The sequence below is a fragment of the Astatotilapia calliptera genome, chromosome 1, assembly GCF_900246225.1.
Source record: "Astatotilapia calliptera chromosome 1, fAstCal1.2, whole genome shotgun sequence".
NCBI classification, from domain to species: domain Eukaryota; kingdom Metazoa; phylum Chordata; class Actinopteri; order Cichliformes; family Cichlidae; genus Astatotilapia; species Astatotilapia calliptera.
The window spans coordinates 19,224,078-19,241,559 of NC_039302.1; the positions used below are offsets into that span (position 1 = coordinate 19,224,078).

The 17,482-nt window shown below is 39.3% G+C and overlaps 1 protein-coding gene across 7 annotated transcripts in view; it reads right to left on the minus strand.

Moving 5' to 3' along the window:
* Positions 1-17,482, minus strand: part of tead1b (TEA domain family member 1b) — a 52,712-nt gene that overhangs the window by 17,438 nt on the left and 17,792 nt on the right. The gene's annotated exons all lie outside the window — the stretch shown is intronic.

The following is a 17,482-nucleotide window of genomic DNA, read 5'->3' on the forward strand; positions in this document are numbered from 1 at the left end:
ATTAACTCTTTATGGGGTGTTTCTGTCAATCAAAGTAAAAAAGCAGAATGGCAAAAGGATTAAATATTTATAGCATTACCCCTGAGCAGATTTGTTCTGTTCAGCAGCTGGAGCCCTAAAACTGGTCAGAGTGAACCTTCCCTCTGAATCTGAATGACTCTGGAGGATCTGACACATATGAATGGCACTCCAGCAGAAGCCCCACAAAGAGATGGCGGCTCAACTTTCTCTGGATCGTCCCCAAGTAGCTGATTCCTCGTTCCGTCAGAAATCCAATTTGGCGCTCAGCAACCTTTCTCCAAGAACCTTCGGATAGACTCCCTCTTTTGTGAATAACAATGGGGTGCATTATCACAGTCCACTACGAACCAACCTCAGAAAAAGCAATAAAACTGCCACTTTTTAAATCAACATTTAAAGACTTAAACTTTACAACCGTAATAACAGTAATTGTGGTTAAAATGAATGAGCCCAGAATTATTTGTGAAACTAAAACTTAAATTCTGCCCTGATATATTGTTGTTTGTCTTTCATTTAATGTATTAACTTTACAGAAAACTAAAAAAAAAAAAATTTTTATTTGTGAAAATGTTTAACTCAGTTGCATACCAGTTACAGTTCTGGCCAAAAAGATATGAAATTTACTATTTTTCAGTAGAAGAAATCATATAACCAAATTCCCTTATATTTAATATTTTAAATAATTATTTAAACTGTTGTATGGTCGAATGTTAAAACCAATCACATGACGAATATAGCAGTTTAAGAAACTGAACACACTTCATAAAGCACTGTCCTCTGTGTCTCACTAGATTAGCTCTGATTAGCTTTAGAAAGAGTGAGCTTTGACACAGGCAAACATATTGATATGCCATTATCTGAGGTTGATATCTGTGGGGTTAATGAAACCAGTGTCTTGACATTTAAAGAAAGGTCCACAACGAGCACGACCATCAAAGACACAAACACTAAGATTCTGGCCGATAACGTCTTGTTATCTTCACTATTAACTCTAGCCAAAAGCAGTTATGTCCTGTACTAATAAAGTTGTGCTTCTGTGTGTGTGTGTGTGTGTGTGTGTGTGTGTGTGTGTGTGTGTGTGTGTGTGTGTGTGTGTGTGTGTGTGTGTGTGTGTGTAAAATTGAGAATAACAGATTTCGAGCATTAGTCAGATCAAATGTAAGAGCTGGAAGAGGCACTATGTGGCTTTTTGTTACATTATTTCATAGAAAAAAATAATAAAAATCGATTCCCTCCTTCAGCCTTTTGATACAAAGTGCCTCATAGAAGAACATGAATGAATTTGTATATGCACATTTCAGGCTTTGCATTCTTTTATCCCACTGAACAAAGCAGTATTTACAGACACTTCTAGAATGTCATTCACAGCACTTGAAATCCAAACATCATATTTAAAAATGAAAGTCTATAGAAAAGCTTGAGTTCTAAAGGAACAGACAATAAAAACCGGTCTTGCTGCTTCAGAGAGCTGGATACTGGTGGATCACCAACACTTAAGTGACATCTGCACATGTCCAAAGTATCTCAACCTTATCTCTTACTTTGCCTCCAAACTGCTCAAGCTGAGCTTTCCTTCTGACTATAAATGCATAATTAATTTACCAAAACAGTGGCAAGTTAATTTCCTGTCAAGTGACTGGAGTGGTGAACTGACCAATTGTTTGAAGAATATTTGAAAAGCTTTTCTTCAAATCGTAAGGTTAAAGGAATTAGGATTATTGATATAAATGCAATGCAGAATGAGATGCAGACCTAATTTAAGGAGTAAGACAGTTCCTCAGCTAAAATTCATTTTTCAACTAACATTTGTCTTTAACCCATCCTATCAAACCAAACCAAAAAAAAAAAATCCTTATGTCTAAACATAGTAGAATTCCACGTGATAAATGTTCAGTGGCAATCATAAGTACAGCAGTGCTGAATCTTCACTGGCAAATAAACATGAAGGTTTGTCATTGAATATATTACCATAACCTTTATTAACCTGTGTAACAAAAATACCAAGCTAATTTTAGTAATGGCATATTAAACATTTTTACCTGGCTCGATTGCAACCTCCCGAGGAGCAAGAACAATAGTTTACAGCTCTTTGTGAGTTTTTTCCCCTTCCTCTTTTTAAAAGCTTTCATTTCCTGTAACAGCACTTTCCCCCCTCTCTCATGCAGGCACAACCACAGTCACATCTGGCCCAGCACTTTGCCATGAAACAGCGGCGGGCTTGGCAGAGAAGCAGTCGGCAGACTGCCCACATGTGTGTGACTTCTACCACTCGACTGTCTGTGTTTAGCTAGGCCTTGACCAGGCAGCCTCACAGAACAGAAGGCAACACACAGTACTGACCAGCACATTACGAAGCTACATTAATAACATAGATTAAGGCTGTAAATTAGCAGAGGCCATATTAATAACACTGAAATCATCTCTCAGTGGATCTGTACGCACTTTTTCTTGTTGGACAATTATTTAAGATGCTTCACAGCTTTTGAAAGGTAGACTTAGCGCAAGAACAACTAGTTGATCAGCAATAAACCGAACACAGAATTACTAATCAATAGCATCTGTTGACAGCTTTTAATTGTCTCATAATTACTGTTTACATTAGCGGTTGGTGAAATAAGACATCTGGTAAAATCTTGTACCTTTTGTGAAAAAGGCTTGGGCGTATTTGACCAAATGATTAATGAATGAAAATAATTAGCTGCACTAACTGCATCATTCAATGCACCTCTTATTACTGACAAGCTATAAATCTTTCCATTAGCTTTTTGGATTAGTTAGTTATTTAGACTTCTACGCAGTCGTGTTTGTTTCCTTATGTGCACGTGTGTGCGCCTGTGTCGTGAGCCAACACAAAGGCCCCAGATTTCCTGTCATCTGTGATAGATGACTCAAGGGTCTCAGGCTGACATTAGCATCATAATAGACTAAACCAACAATATGAAGGCATTCGTCCCAGGTTTTGGGAATAGTAGGCAGGGGCAGGAAGCCTTTTACTTGAAATATCAATGGGAAACCACAGCTTGCCAACTGAAGGAGAACCTGAGACTTCAAAGAATAATTGACAGTGCCCTTTTTGCAGGGGAAACAGCATGCTATCAGTTTAGCATTATGTTAGCCCTTAGCGAGAGGTCAAAGACTAGGCACACAACCTCTGCGATAAATAATCTCAAAGGAACAAAAATCACACGCAACTGTTATGGCGAGAACACAATACGTCAGTTATGTAAGCTTAAACAATTACAACTAAATATAAAATGCCTGCAGCTGGCCAGACCTGGCAGGTGTTTCCTGAGGAAAGTGTTGCACCAACATTTACAAGTTTATTCCTGTCCATTTGATAACAATCCAGGTCACAGCTCTGCTGCAATCGAGCCTTTTCAGCTATGAAGTCTCTTGTAGAAGACAGAAGATAATATCAGCTCATCATAACATCTGACTCCAGTCCACCAGCTGCTTGTACAAGTGCTTTCCCTCCCTGCATTGTTAGGCTCTCAGACTGGCAGTGCGAGTCCATAAGAAAGACTTCAAGGCCAGACACTGCATGCGTGACGCCACAATGATCGCAAACACTACTGCCATTCTCTGTGACACAATAGAAATCTCTCCTCCTCCTACACACTCGCACTGTCTCACAAACACAAACCATCCCAGTGCCTGTGGGCGAAAATGGAAAGCTTTAAGCTTCATCTTCTCATAAACTGACACTCCATGTATGCGTTTTATTTACTCACTAATTATGTAACAGGAAGTACACTGCACACAAATAAAAGGTTTTATTGTTGTAGTATACGCAATGTATTTTTGTTATGCTCTGGATTTGAACTTGTTTGAAATTAACACTTTCTTGATCCAGTGGAAGGCGATTATTATGGCAGTCTCTTAACATACTATAATTTACACATAGCAGTCTCTAAATTCTCTCATAAAACTCTCACAGGCTTTTTCAGTGCTGGCCTCACATGAACACGGGTGTTCCACCCATATTCACAGGAAACAACTCAATTCAGTCTGCATTTAGACAAGAAAAGCAGGGATGTAAAAAATAAGAAAGCCTACAATTAAGAGCAATTCATTTACTTCAAAGCCTGACAATTTCTAAACTGACAGAGAGGCAAAACACTGAGTGGGTTTTCTATTTTATGTGACTTTATATAGTTTGATATGACCATTTGTTACACACTGAGGCACTGCTGTTTCAAACAGATGCAAGTAAAACACAGCAGAAAATAAATAAAGTCAAAGACTCAGCGGTCCTTTTGCTCTATTTTCACCTGTAAAGCAGGAGCAGGGTAGGCGGAGGGTTACCCTGGTGTAGGTGTGCTGCGGTCAGTTGAAGAATCCGCGCGAGTGTCTCTGTGAGTTTCCCATCACGTCGTAGCTACTCGGTGCTTGCTTGGAAGTTTAGGGGTTTTTTTCGCTGTAAAAAGAAGTTTTCTTCCCACGCATGATGGACGCTAATGTTTTTGTCACTTTTTATGGAATCAAACTCAAAGTAAGGTCAGTACTTCCACACTTTAAACGCTGCACGCTCATACTCTCTCCCGCACTCGATATATTATCCATTGTTGATCTGCACACAGCTGCTGTCACCAACGTCGCACTTGCTTACGTCACTGTCATGAGACATTCTCGCAAAAAAAATCACGGTTTTAGTAACGCAGTAACGCAGCGTTCCTACGGGAAAGTAACTGAGAGTCTTAGTTCTTAAATGTGTGTGCTAATTTGAAATGGACTGAACCACCACTCACAACCACTAGCACTTTATATAGCCTCTGTAGGAATTATATCTCACTTATCTTAACTGCACTACTGTATAGCTCTGTGTAAATAATCATTCTGTACATTCGATAATTTTTAATCCTACAACTGTTTACAACTTGCATAGTTCCCATTTCTGTATAGCTGTATATCTCAGATTTCTGTAAAGTTATTTATTTCATATTCTGTATAGTTTTTCATATTTATATCCTGTTCATAGCCTGTACATAGCTTGTACTCACTACAGCCTGTGCATACTTATAGTTATAGAATATTCACAACATACTTCATACCGTGTACATTATAACATACCATAATAGACCCATTTCTGTAATATACTCACATATCTATATTATTGCTAATATATATTGTAATATATCTATATCACTAAAGCACTTCTGGATGGATGTAAACTGCATTTCGTTGCCCTGTACCTGTGCAATGACAGTAAAGTTGAATTCTATTCTATTTTACAGAAAAGGTGAATGACGTCTTGACTGGTTAAGAAAGTGTAAATGTACTTTGTGAGTAAATACAAAGGTTACAGACAGACAGACAGACAGACAGACAGACAGACAGACAGATAGATAGATAGATACACACACATATATTTACATAACTGTAAATTCTTTCACCAAATCTTGCAGTGCAAATTTTTCATAAAGTTGGAAAAATAAAATTGAGCTAATGTGTAATTTCTTTTCACCATTGTTGCTGTGTGAGAATATTAGGAGTATAGACTAAACTATTGGTCTGAAGCTGATCAAGTTCTGCCCGTGTGTGAGGAAAGTCGAGCAGGTCATACTATTATATTAGTGGACCTTCACTGCATTTGTGTTTTTTTCCTACTGAGCTGGTGAGTGAGGTGTATCTGGAAGTCCTGTAGCTCTATGTACTCTGTATGTTTGTTTGGCTTTTGGAAAAACCACAAATTCAATAAATGTAAAATTTCCCCTCTGCTTTGCCATCACACAGACCTTTCCTGCAGATTCCTGATCTGAAGTGGATTAGATGATCTTATCTTTGCACCATCCATCATGACTGTGGAATTTTACATTGATAACTAAAGAAGTCTGTAAAGAGTTTCTTAGCTTGAAAAACAGCATCTTGGTTTTAAAAGTTGCATACTGCCCTTCTTCAGCAGAGCCACACTCAAACTGTAGATGGAATAGAGTGATTTCAATTGCCAATAAACAACAACAAAAATCCTCCTCCCAGCCTGAACTAAAATACAATGTTCATATTCAACTTCTGCCATATTTGTGTTTACTCACTTAAGTCAAGTCTAGTCAATCACAGGCAGCTGTTCATGCTTTTAGTTTGACACTGGGGTGATTATTGACAGCAAGTCTTAGCATCCTAACGTACGGCATAACAACATGGTATGCAGGGTGCTCAGCTGCAGACAGGAAAGTACTGCAGAGGGTCATCAACACAGCCCAGAAGATCACTGGCTGCTCTCTGCCCAGCCTGGAGGTCACTGCAAACTCTCGGTACCTCAGCAGAGCTGGCAATATCATCAAGGACCACTCTCACCCCAGCAACCAACTGTTTGAACTATTACCGTTAGGCCGACGGTACAGGTCACATAAAACCAGGACAAACAGATTCAGGGATAGCTTCTTTCCCAGAGCTATCACCGTAGTAAATAAGCACAAAAACAACTGAACCTATTCCATACCGTCACTGTCATTATATTATGCTGCTATTCATACTGTCATCATATTAATGCTGCTATCCTGTATATATTGTACATACTATTGTTTGAGTACTTACGATTGTTTTTTTTTTGTACTTTTTATATTTTACATTTATATTTATTATTGAAACTTGCACCAAGGGAGTGGCACTCCAATTTCGTTGTACTCTGTACAATGACAATAAAGGCTATTCTATTCTATTCTATTCTATGTTAATAAGATGTCCTGGGTAATAACCAGCCAGCAGCTCACCTTTGCCCACAAAGTCAAAGCTGTATGTTGTTTCTTAAGCAACTTAAAGTTTTATTTCAAGTGCAGCTGACAAACCTTTTTTCTTTTATTGCATCTTGACTACGTACGCTTCATGCAATCAATTGGGAATCGGTATGATCGACTGGCTGAGCACCAGTGATGACAAAGGGGAAAAAACAGAGCCCTTGATCCCCACCAAAGGCTTAGTTATGTTAGGTTATGCTCACTGTTGTTGTCATGCAAAAGAGTTACTACTGCTTCTCACGCACATCCCAATTTCTGTAACCTACTGTGTAACACATGAAAACTAGAATGACTGAAAGTACAAACCTGTGGCAGTTTTGTCTCTTTTGACACATTTACACTGCATCAGTGAGGGAACATAAGATTTCTAGAGACTGGTATGGATGAGACTTCAACTCTGTAGAAAAGGGCACCATTGCGTTTGAAAGATGTGCTTCCTGTTAACTACCTCTTCTTCAAATTTAAATTCAAATTCAAATTTTATTTGTCACGTACACAGTCATACACAGTACGATATGCAGTGAAATGCTTAGACAACTGCTCGTGACCTAAATAAAAAAAGAAAAGGCTATGAATAAGATAGGAAATACATATGAAAATTAAAAAGGGTGAATTTAACTGGGAAGGAATAAAATAAAATATAAAAATTAAAGTTAAAAATGAAATAACTGTACAACACAAATTAGAGTGAAGGGTAAATTTAACTGGGAAAGAATAAGATAAAATATATAAATTAAAGTTAAAAAATAAAATAACTGTACAACAAAATACACAGTATATAGAACTATATAAGAATGTATGAAGAAATATAAATATATATATATATATATATATATATATATACACATATACATACACACACACACACACAATAACAGCAGCTGTACAAGTATTAACTGGAAATGAAGAAATAATGTCCAGTGTTGTGCAATCCACATTTGTAAGTGTCTTGTGCAGTGCAAATATGCTTAAAGTGATGAAGTGATGAAGTGAAAACAATGTCCAGAATGTCCAGTGTGTATAAGACCTATATGTGTGGGTCAGTACTGTGTGGTGGTGTGATTGAGAGACCGTATCGCCTGCGGGAAGAAGCTCCTCCTCAGTCTCTCTGTGTTGGTCTTCAGGGAGCGGAATCGCTTTCCTGACCTCAACAGAGAGAACAGTCTGTTGTTGGGATGGCTGAGGTCCTTCTGTTGATATTGTAGGGGTATATGTCTGTCGAAGCACCAGTGCCACCCCCGACACACACAAGTTAGGAGTGTTGGTGAATGGTTTGAAGGGTATAAAAATGATATGAATCAGTATCCCCACGCTACGGTGTTCTAGTTATGAGAATTTAGAGCAACTGAAGATCTACGGGAGGTTTGGGGCTAACATGTTAGCTGTCTCAGCCAACAACTGAGTGAATATCTATTTGAAGAACGGCGCTAAGTTGCTTCAGCAGATCACCAGAGACTTGTAGAATCAATGCTCTGGGGGTGACCTCACCGTTTTCTTTTTTCCCCCCCATTCGGTCTGTCACCTTTCTGTACATCAAAATTAATTTGAGTCCGTTTCCACTGCACCTTATTCTCATCGGTACTTTTCTCACACTAGCCAAGCATAAAATCTTTATGTGAAATTTCAAGTAAACTGGATTCAGGTTATTTCCTGAATTTCAAACTGACCCGACCGAGGTTTAAAAATCCAGTCACGAAAATTAAGTTCTCACTATAATGCAGTGTTCAACTGTAATTAACAGCTCTTTAAAAATCCATTTTTCTCTGGACACCAAAAGAAATCAATACTTAACTTCAAATGACCTTATTGAGCTAGATAAAAGGCTTTATTGCAGGGGCTGGGTCAGGAGCAGTTGAGCTAATGTGTTAGCTGAGCAGTGGGGGATTAAAGGTGAGGTGTTCTCTCAAAATCTTACAAGACATCACAAAGCAGCAGGTCACTAACCTGAGCCTTCCTGGAGACACTGAGGGGATTACAGCAGCCAACCTCTGCTGAACTGTGCCTGCATTCAGAGGAAAAGACAGCCTCTTTATCACTCAGCAGGTCCAGCCCATTCTATTTCCTCTCTCCTTGCTCTGCGCCTTTCAAACAAGGCCAGAGCTGAAACCTGCTAGTCCCAACTCTGTGCAATATACTCACAGGGGACCAATTTGCACAGCTAGCCCTTGTCTGAATCACTCTATCAATTAGGATCCACTGTGTTTATCATCACATACATTATTGTAGAGGCTGGCCTGGTCATTGTGTTGAGGTCTGCCTCTCGGGAGAGGGAAAGGGATGAAATAAATGACCAGGGAGTAAAGCCACAGTTGGATAGGCTGCTGGACTAATCTGAGAGGACGGCTGTAATTATGAGTCTCCCGAGGAACTGGCTGTGTGGCAAGTCCAATGTGTGAACACGGTGCTAACAGTCAGGAAGGTACACTGCCCCCCTTCTCCACAACAAAGTAAGACGCTGAGTCAAATCAATATTTTCAATCTCTCAGGATCAATTCAGCATCTGAGCACAAAGGAAGACATGTTGGCTGTGGCCAATATGTATAAATGAAAAGTCAAACTTTGTGGTCATGATGGGCTCTTATATCTCACCTTCTTTGTAATCATGAAGACAAGCTGAGAGAATTTTGACTCAAAGTTATAATTTATCCGAGGTTTAAAGTGAAATGGTTTAAATACAAAATAGGTACTGAAAATAACACAGAGAGGCACCGGCTGATAAGTATGCTCTTATGTCACATTACAAGGTTTATCCATATATGATATTAGAGTCAGGTCGCAACATAACATCATTAAGTGTGATAATTTCATGGATATAGCTGCTGTCTTCTTTTGTTTCCAGGGATGCTGCTCAGTGTTGAGAGACCTTTCTCCATTTCACTAACAGCAAAGAAAGAGATGACAGTCTGTGTTAGCACTGGAGTGTAGTCCCTGCGCGCTGGATGAGAGCATAACAGTGGCATTCAGATTCCATTCATATGTTGATTACACAAAATGGTCCTATCAGTATGAGATGATCTCATCAGAATAAAAGTGTTTCATCAATGGGATAAGATGTAGTCAGCACGAAACATTATTTTTTTCTTTAGGAGCACACTAAAAAAGTGACACTGCATCTTTAAGAAGCCCAGAGTCTCACTGTGTTTTAGTCAAACAAAGGCAGCCAATTGGGAACATGCAACCTGAAACCAGAAGCCTGGCTCAGAGGGCCTCACACAGACCTCAGAGCAGGGACACACCCCATGTACTCCTGATTCAGGCAGGCACTGAGCCACAGCCTAATCTAACCATTCAGTGCAAACACTTCCAAACATAGGGAAAATTAAAAACAGCCTCATGAATCTGTTGGTTAAGTCTCTTTCTGATGCAGATATGGGCAAACATGAATGTGCACAAATCTGAAATGTTTGGGGTTTTTGTTTAAGGTGATAAAATACACTTTGATCATTAAAACATTGGAGTGAGGTGTACAAAAATGCCTTTCAAAGTGTTTCTTTTTCCGTGCTTGCATGCCTTGCAATTGTTCATTGCATACATGAATATATCAAATAGGCCAAAAACTAACTTAAAAAAAATGCACTCTCTGGCTTTGAAAGCCCGCTCTTCTACACAAAACCCCTCTCAGTAACATCTCCTCAGTCTCCTTGGCATCAGCGCTGCTTATACCTACATTTTCTTATTCACCTCAGCGTGGGCTAAGCACCCCTGTGAGGCACGAACCCCCCAACCACAGGAGGCTGTGAGCAGGAGACGGTAATCTCACGCAAGTCACAACACGTTATGCTCGGTCACCGCAACACGGACACGACTGTGAGCTGATATCTACCCTCCGAAAAAAAACTTACAACAAAAAAAATAAAATAAAATAAAATAAAATCCACTTCAAAATCAATTTTGCTGCTCAGCAACAGAGTAGCTCTAGATGTGGGTCCAATTTTAGCCCGATTCTCATTAACTGCATTCTCGGAGTCACCGAAACATGCATACATGCAATGCAGACGTGTAGGAAAATCTAAAATTTTCAGTGAAATAATCAGAATCGTCAGTTATCTGGATGTTCCTGCTGGCTCTCGTCCATACACTTGTTTGACTAGTCCGCTGTTCACAATAGACCCATCCTGTTCAGAGTGCAAAACAACATGTGCAATCACAAAAAGGCTTACTGAAAGAGACAACAGAAAAATGGCTTGAATTACAAAAGACAACTGCTGTGTGTGTCATTAAGGAATAAATAATGCATGTGCCCAAACTAAAGAGGCAGACCTTTCATACCCCAAATATGATGCTTTTGGAACCAGTAAAGCCAACAACCCATACAGATCAATCATATAAAACTGCTTTCACAGGCTAGTCTCTTAATGACGGCTTGTTACACACCACAGCTAAATGGCAACATTTTGGAGATTCACACTACTCATGAGTTTCTCTCACATGTTCTCTTTGTTTCTTTATTCTTCAGCTGTTGTCACACATGACCTTGAGAAAAAGGCAGGAGAATCAGCGCAGGGCAATATCACAAGTTGTTCCCTATCACATGAAGCACTCAGCATGAGACAGTTCACATCAGTTCCAGATATATACTCTGTCTGGTTTAGGCACGAATCGGCACAATCAGATATCATCTGCGCTTTTTGCTATGGAGCTGGTAGGATAAGGCCATTTAATGCCTGACCTGACTTTGTCACACATTTGGATTCTCACATACACCTGCTCCTAGTGACTCCTGACAAGTGACTCCTAGCCACTCGTTTCTTCTTTTAGATTAGCTGAATTATCAATAGAAACGATTGTTTCTGACTGTAAGCTCAGAAAAAACTGCTGAGTGGAAGAGTGTTTTCCTTCTTTGACAAATCGAGCTGCTTCATGTTAGGTTTTCCTCCTTTTACTGGGTCAGTCTAAAATATATGACTACTTAGTGAACCATGATGAATAAATAACCAGTTTATAAAAATCTGACGTTAAAAAAACCCTTAAATCTTCTTGAAACTCAAAATGACTTCTTCCTTCCATAATCATACCTGCATCAATACTATTTACACTTTCAATAGTTCCTCCTTTTGAGAGAGACATAAAAAATTGGACTTTTTCACTGTCGTGTGTGAAAACACAGTAGTCTTACACTGACAATGGCAAGGGAACAAATGAGGGATTATTCTGGAGGTGTGTGATGCCTCTCCTGCAATGAAGTTCCTCACACTCCATTCTGAGTGAATGCAGGTGACTCAGGGAGCCTGAGCTGATCCCAGAATTCCTCATTATCCGCCCAGCAGGGAGGATCAGGTCCGCTCGCTCTGTCTCAGAGCATGCTCGGCCCGATGAGACGAGCCCCAGAGGAGCACAGCGCTGGGCCATCGAGGGCAAGCCAGGTCTGCTCATTATATCTAACTCATCCTTGGCATCCCTGCAAACCAAGTGCCACTTAGTTCCCACAGGAGGGGTCTGGGCTGGATCACTGACGAGATGTCAGAGCAAACAGTAGAATGGTAATAGGAAAAGCTTTACATCAAGTAACACATGCAGATGGAGGCACCGTGTCCTGCAGCCCACCTACAGTGAGAACATTACAACGTATGGTTTTTGGTCATTTACAGACTGTGTTTGCTATTTTTAGAAAAATAAATAATGGTATTATTGCTGCTACTGTTTATCAAAACCAGCAAGACGCAATAATACAAGCATAGGGAGTAGTCCAAATCTCCAAGGTAAGTAATTAAGTCTCCATCAAAAAGCCTTTAAGCTATAACAATGTATTCAACTGTGAAGGACCAGTAATAATATAAATATATATATTTAGGTGTTGTACAGCCTACAAGTAGAGTATGTATTTGCATATTTATTTGTCAGTAGGTAGAATAAAATTCAGGTCTTTATTTTTTTTTTTTCCCCAAACAGTAACTGAGAAAAATTCACCATTGTCATTTAGCTTGCTGGGTAGTGCAAATACATAACTCAATGAATAAACATACAATTTGAGTGAAGCGTGTTGTTTCATTTATCAACTCTATTTCTGGGGTAAATGAATGCAGCCTAGCACAGCAGGTGAATTACACAAGTATAGAGTCGTAAGCCTTTGGGTAAGGGCCAATGCCCTCCATTTCCCTTTGTTGTTAAAAATATTTGCCAAAGTCTGAAGACATGGCAAATGCCGGCGATGCAGCCTATGCAGATGTAGCATCTCCTGTTGCTGCCACAATTAGCCACTGAGAATAGGCACAGTGCCAGCCAACACTAGTCTCAGCACATCCGAAACACTTCAGGTAAACATCACAATAAGCTAGGAAGCAGAAATTAGAAATTGTTTTGTACCGCAACACAGTTGCTATAGAGACTGTTGCTAATTAACTACACTCTACCCCAAGATAACAAAGGGCTTAAGGGCACTCGGGGCAGCTCCTCTTGTGATGAGCTCTGTGCATGGAACACTATGCCATCCCCAGGGATTCTCAACTACAAAATACCTGTCTCCTTGTAGCCAGCTTTCATCCAAGATGCCATGAGAGCATTTGTGTAGAGCCTGTCTGCGTTTCTCTTGGTCTTCGACAGCATCATATTAGCCTCTCCCCTTTTAAAAGACAAATCACTGGACGTTTAACACGAATCAATCCCTAGCAGCAGCACAGAGGACCGCTTCATTGGTCACTTGTCTTTGATGGTATTCCAAAAGGGCATACTCTTAGCAAAGACTATAAATGGAAAATCTGAGGAATTTTGCACAAAAATTACATTCAAAGGTATAACATTCAAACTCAGCAGTTTGGATTTTGATTGCTTCCTCTCAGTTGACTTCTCTAGATACAAAAAAAACATTTTTTTCCCCCAAAACAACAGCACATGCCATACACCTCTACACCACAGTGAGCAGGACAGGTGTACAGTGTGTACTGATCCTGCCACAGGTAAAGGTGTGGATCGCAGGACTTGATAAGGTCCTGGGGAATAATGACATAATTTAAACCAGAAGTGGTAGCAGTCCACACACAGCTGCCATGGTTGGGTTCCTTCAGAGTTAATAATAGTTTCACAGTTCTATCATTAAACAATAAATTGCAAAACAAACAAGGCATGGGTAACACCTGACCTGTTGATTTGGCAACGAGCTGCACTATCCATTGTTGGTTAGCTGTACAGCTAATGGTAGAAATGACTGTTTAGTTACATACATCCAAAAGGTTTTGAGCATTGCTAACATCAGTTCATTCATAAAACTGGACATGTGTTGCACGAATCCATGCCTCGATCCATAGCAAATTTTGGATTCTTCCTTTCCCCATTTTCCACCTCGCCAACAAGATCCATGAAAATCAGTTTTTGCACAATCGTGCTTAAAAAAAAAAAAAAAGCCACACAGCAAACAGAAACATTACCTCATAGACCCTTAATGAGCTCTTCTTTTTCATTAAGCTTTCACCCAGAATGCTTCTTAGAGAGCTCTGGAGTGGGACCAAGTGTACTCAGGCCTAGTCTTCAAAACTTCCCGACCGTAATTATACAGTCATTGTGAAAAATGCCCATTAACCTCAAATAATATATTACCAATCACTTCACCTGGACTACTGTCACTGTGTGTGTTCTTTCTCTTCTATGGATGTATGAGAGAGTTCATTTGGCTTAGGCTCACTACACCCAAACCCTGCTACGGTGGGTAAAATATTTGTTGCCTGAATTACTCATGACATTCTTATCTAAATAAACATGCTTGTAAACACAAAGGAAAACATTACGGCCATGTCCATACAGGGTACAATAAATAGGTCTGTAATAAGTCTGTACAGAGGTTAGCGATTAGCTTAAGAAGAAAACAATCCTCCGTTCGAAACTACTGGCCAGTCGGGGCTTTTTTGTGTAGAGTCCACATGTTCTGCCTGTGTCATCGTGTTTTTATTTCTTACAGGTACTCCGGCTTCCTTTCACAAGTGGGTAAGTACAGTGCTGTTAAAAGTATTTGTTGTCTTAGGTTTTACATAATTGATCTTTCAGCCTACTTCACTTTGTCTGAAAGGTTCTATTTAAGTGATTTCTTGATTCATCTGGCCTGGCATTTATCAAAGATAATTTATGGTTTAACATGGGGGGGGCAATTACTCCCTCCCCCCACATAGGACCAGGTAGATTTCTCTCTTTTTTCTCTCTCTTTTTTGTCTAAAAAAATAATAAATAATAATTGAAAACTTCATTTTGTCCAATATTACATTTTGTTTGATGATCAGAAATGTATGGCTAATATGCAAAAAATCAGAATGGCAAACGCTTTTTCATGGCACTGTGTACATTTGAGGATGAACTGTTGTCTGCGTTCCCCCTGCAGTAGACTTGATCAGGGTGTACCCTACCTGTCACACCCCATGACAGCTAGGACAGCCGTGAATTGGATAAGCGGGCAAGAAAATGAATGACTGGTAAATAAAGACAATTATTGTGACAGGCATTACTATATAACCATTACTGATCCTTGACTGATTTGGAAAAGTCAACAATAGCCTTTCCTATACATATCCTATACATAGATTCTTTCTTGGGTGGCCCGCAAGGAATCCATATTAACAGACAAACAAGAATAACTGTTAACTTTTTTTTTTTTTATTATTTCATGTTCAAAAGATCTCCATCCATGATCAACATAATAGTGGACAATCTGTTACTCTCATTTTAAAAACTTCAAACCTCGCTAACCTGCTAGCCTCATGTTTCATGCTTTAACCACCAGCTGGTTCACCCGCACTCGCTCGTGCACGCACGCCCACGCTGCAAATCGAAGTCTGTGGGAAACACTAAAGATTGTTATGAAAGTAATGAACTCCTGCAACCTATTCAAATTAAAACTATTTTCTTTTTTGTCTTTAAGTGAAACCCACAGTGGTTTTAGGAAAGTCACATTGGCATTAAAAAGCAGCAACACATTGAAGGGCTGAAGAACAAGCATTGCCACTTGAGAAAGCACCAGTACAAAAGACCAGCAGCAGTGTGCTCCCCAGTGAAATCGGCAGAAAGATATCACCAACATCATATTTTTCAGGTACTGCATCTTCAATTATTAAAAAAATGAAAACATTTTCCCCCAAAACTGAACAGAAGCATTTAGCTCCTTTTTTGCTACAATTCTGCAACATTATCATGCAGTAGTAGCCGTCCCTGCCAAACCTTTTCAGCATCTACACATGAAAATCATTTTACTTCTGTGACAAACAGTTCTCATTTCAGTTAGACCAGGGCACAGCCCAAACACTCAGCTGCTGACGAGCCATCTGTAACCAGATATGGAGCACATCTGGCAGGCCCAACCGCTATTCAACCCTGCAGTCGCTTCTTCAGCAGATTTTAAGGTGGGTTCAACACCACAATAGCAAAACATTTGTTTGGATTTGTTGCTGGGGTTTCGTAATCTATCTTAGACAATAGCCTTGTTGGGAAATGTAAAAAGAAAACATGCTATGGGCAGCGGCGTTTTGCGACGGTTTGTGGTAAATCCATACCAGTGCAAATAATTTTATTAATTGGCACAACTTACATATAAGATTTTGTAATTAAGCATTTGACACAGGAAATGAAAATTAAAAATTAAAACTTGTCAAAAAGAAGAAATCAAAAATACCACAATCTGAAGACATTTCAGAAAAACATTTTTATAATACTGAGAATGTCAACTGAATCGAAAAGAGGCTTACACTTAGCATTGCTCATTTATAACTCTAGAAAAATAATTTTTCATGCTTTAATCCACAGCAGAGGGGCAGCTTCTCTGGCAGCCTCGCTCTGTATGGGGACCAGGGATTTGGAGGGAGAGACAGTGGGGAGGATCCCGTTGTTTGAGCCCACATCTTTGTAGTGGCAACTGAGGGGATTCGCTGCAACTCCTAGAATTTACATTTTGTTTGGCCGGAGGGGTCACATGACAGCTGCAACCCAATGCTCAGAGGAGCTTTCTGCTTTCACTTGACACTGACAGGCTGTGAGACGGTCCAACACCGCAGAGAGAAAATATTCCCTCTTTCCATGACATCACCCAGGCCAGCCAGGAACAGGGGGGGAGTGGTGGGAGGAGAGGGGGCACAGCTGGTGGCAGCCGTAGTACCATCTGCTACTGACTAATAGTTCATGCTGCTTTACTTATAAACTTGCACTTCTGTGAACCAGAGTGACAGCTCCATGGTCATAGTCACCATCAGTCTTACGTTGCTCGGCACAGCCATAACTGAAGCATGTCTTTCCTTTTTAAAGGAGCAGCACTTTGGAAAATACCCTTACTGACAACTGATCCATACAAACACTCAACAGGCTGGTCTTGATAAGGTTTATGATCAAGTCTGAATCACTTCCCACAAAATGCCTGTAAAAACACAACTTGTCACCTTAATTACATTTAATTCCAGGTAAATGTTTCCCTATGGTGATTAGCTGCTGATACTAGCTTTGTATTTAGATATGAGATAGATATATATATAGTTAGATATATATATATAGATATATATATATAGATATATATATAGATATATATATATAGATATATATATAGATATATATATATAGATATAGATATATATATAGATATATATATAGATATATATATAGATATATATATATATATAGATATATATATAGATATATATATATAGATATATATATAGATATATATATAGATATATATATATAGATATATATATATAGATATATAGTCCTCAAAACTAAAAGCAGCAGAGATAATGAATGTGAAAACTCACACTTACACATGCAAC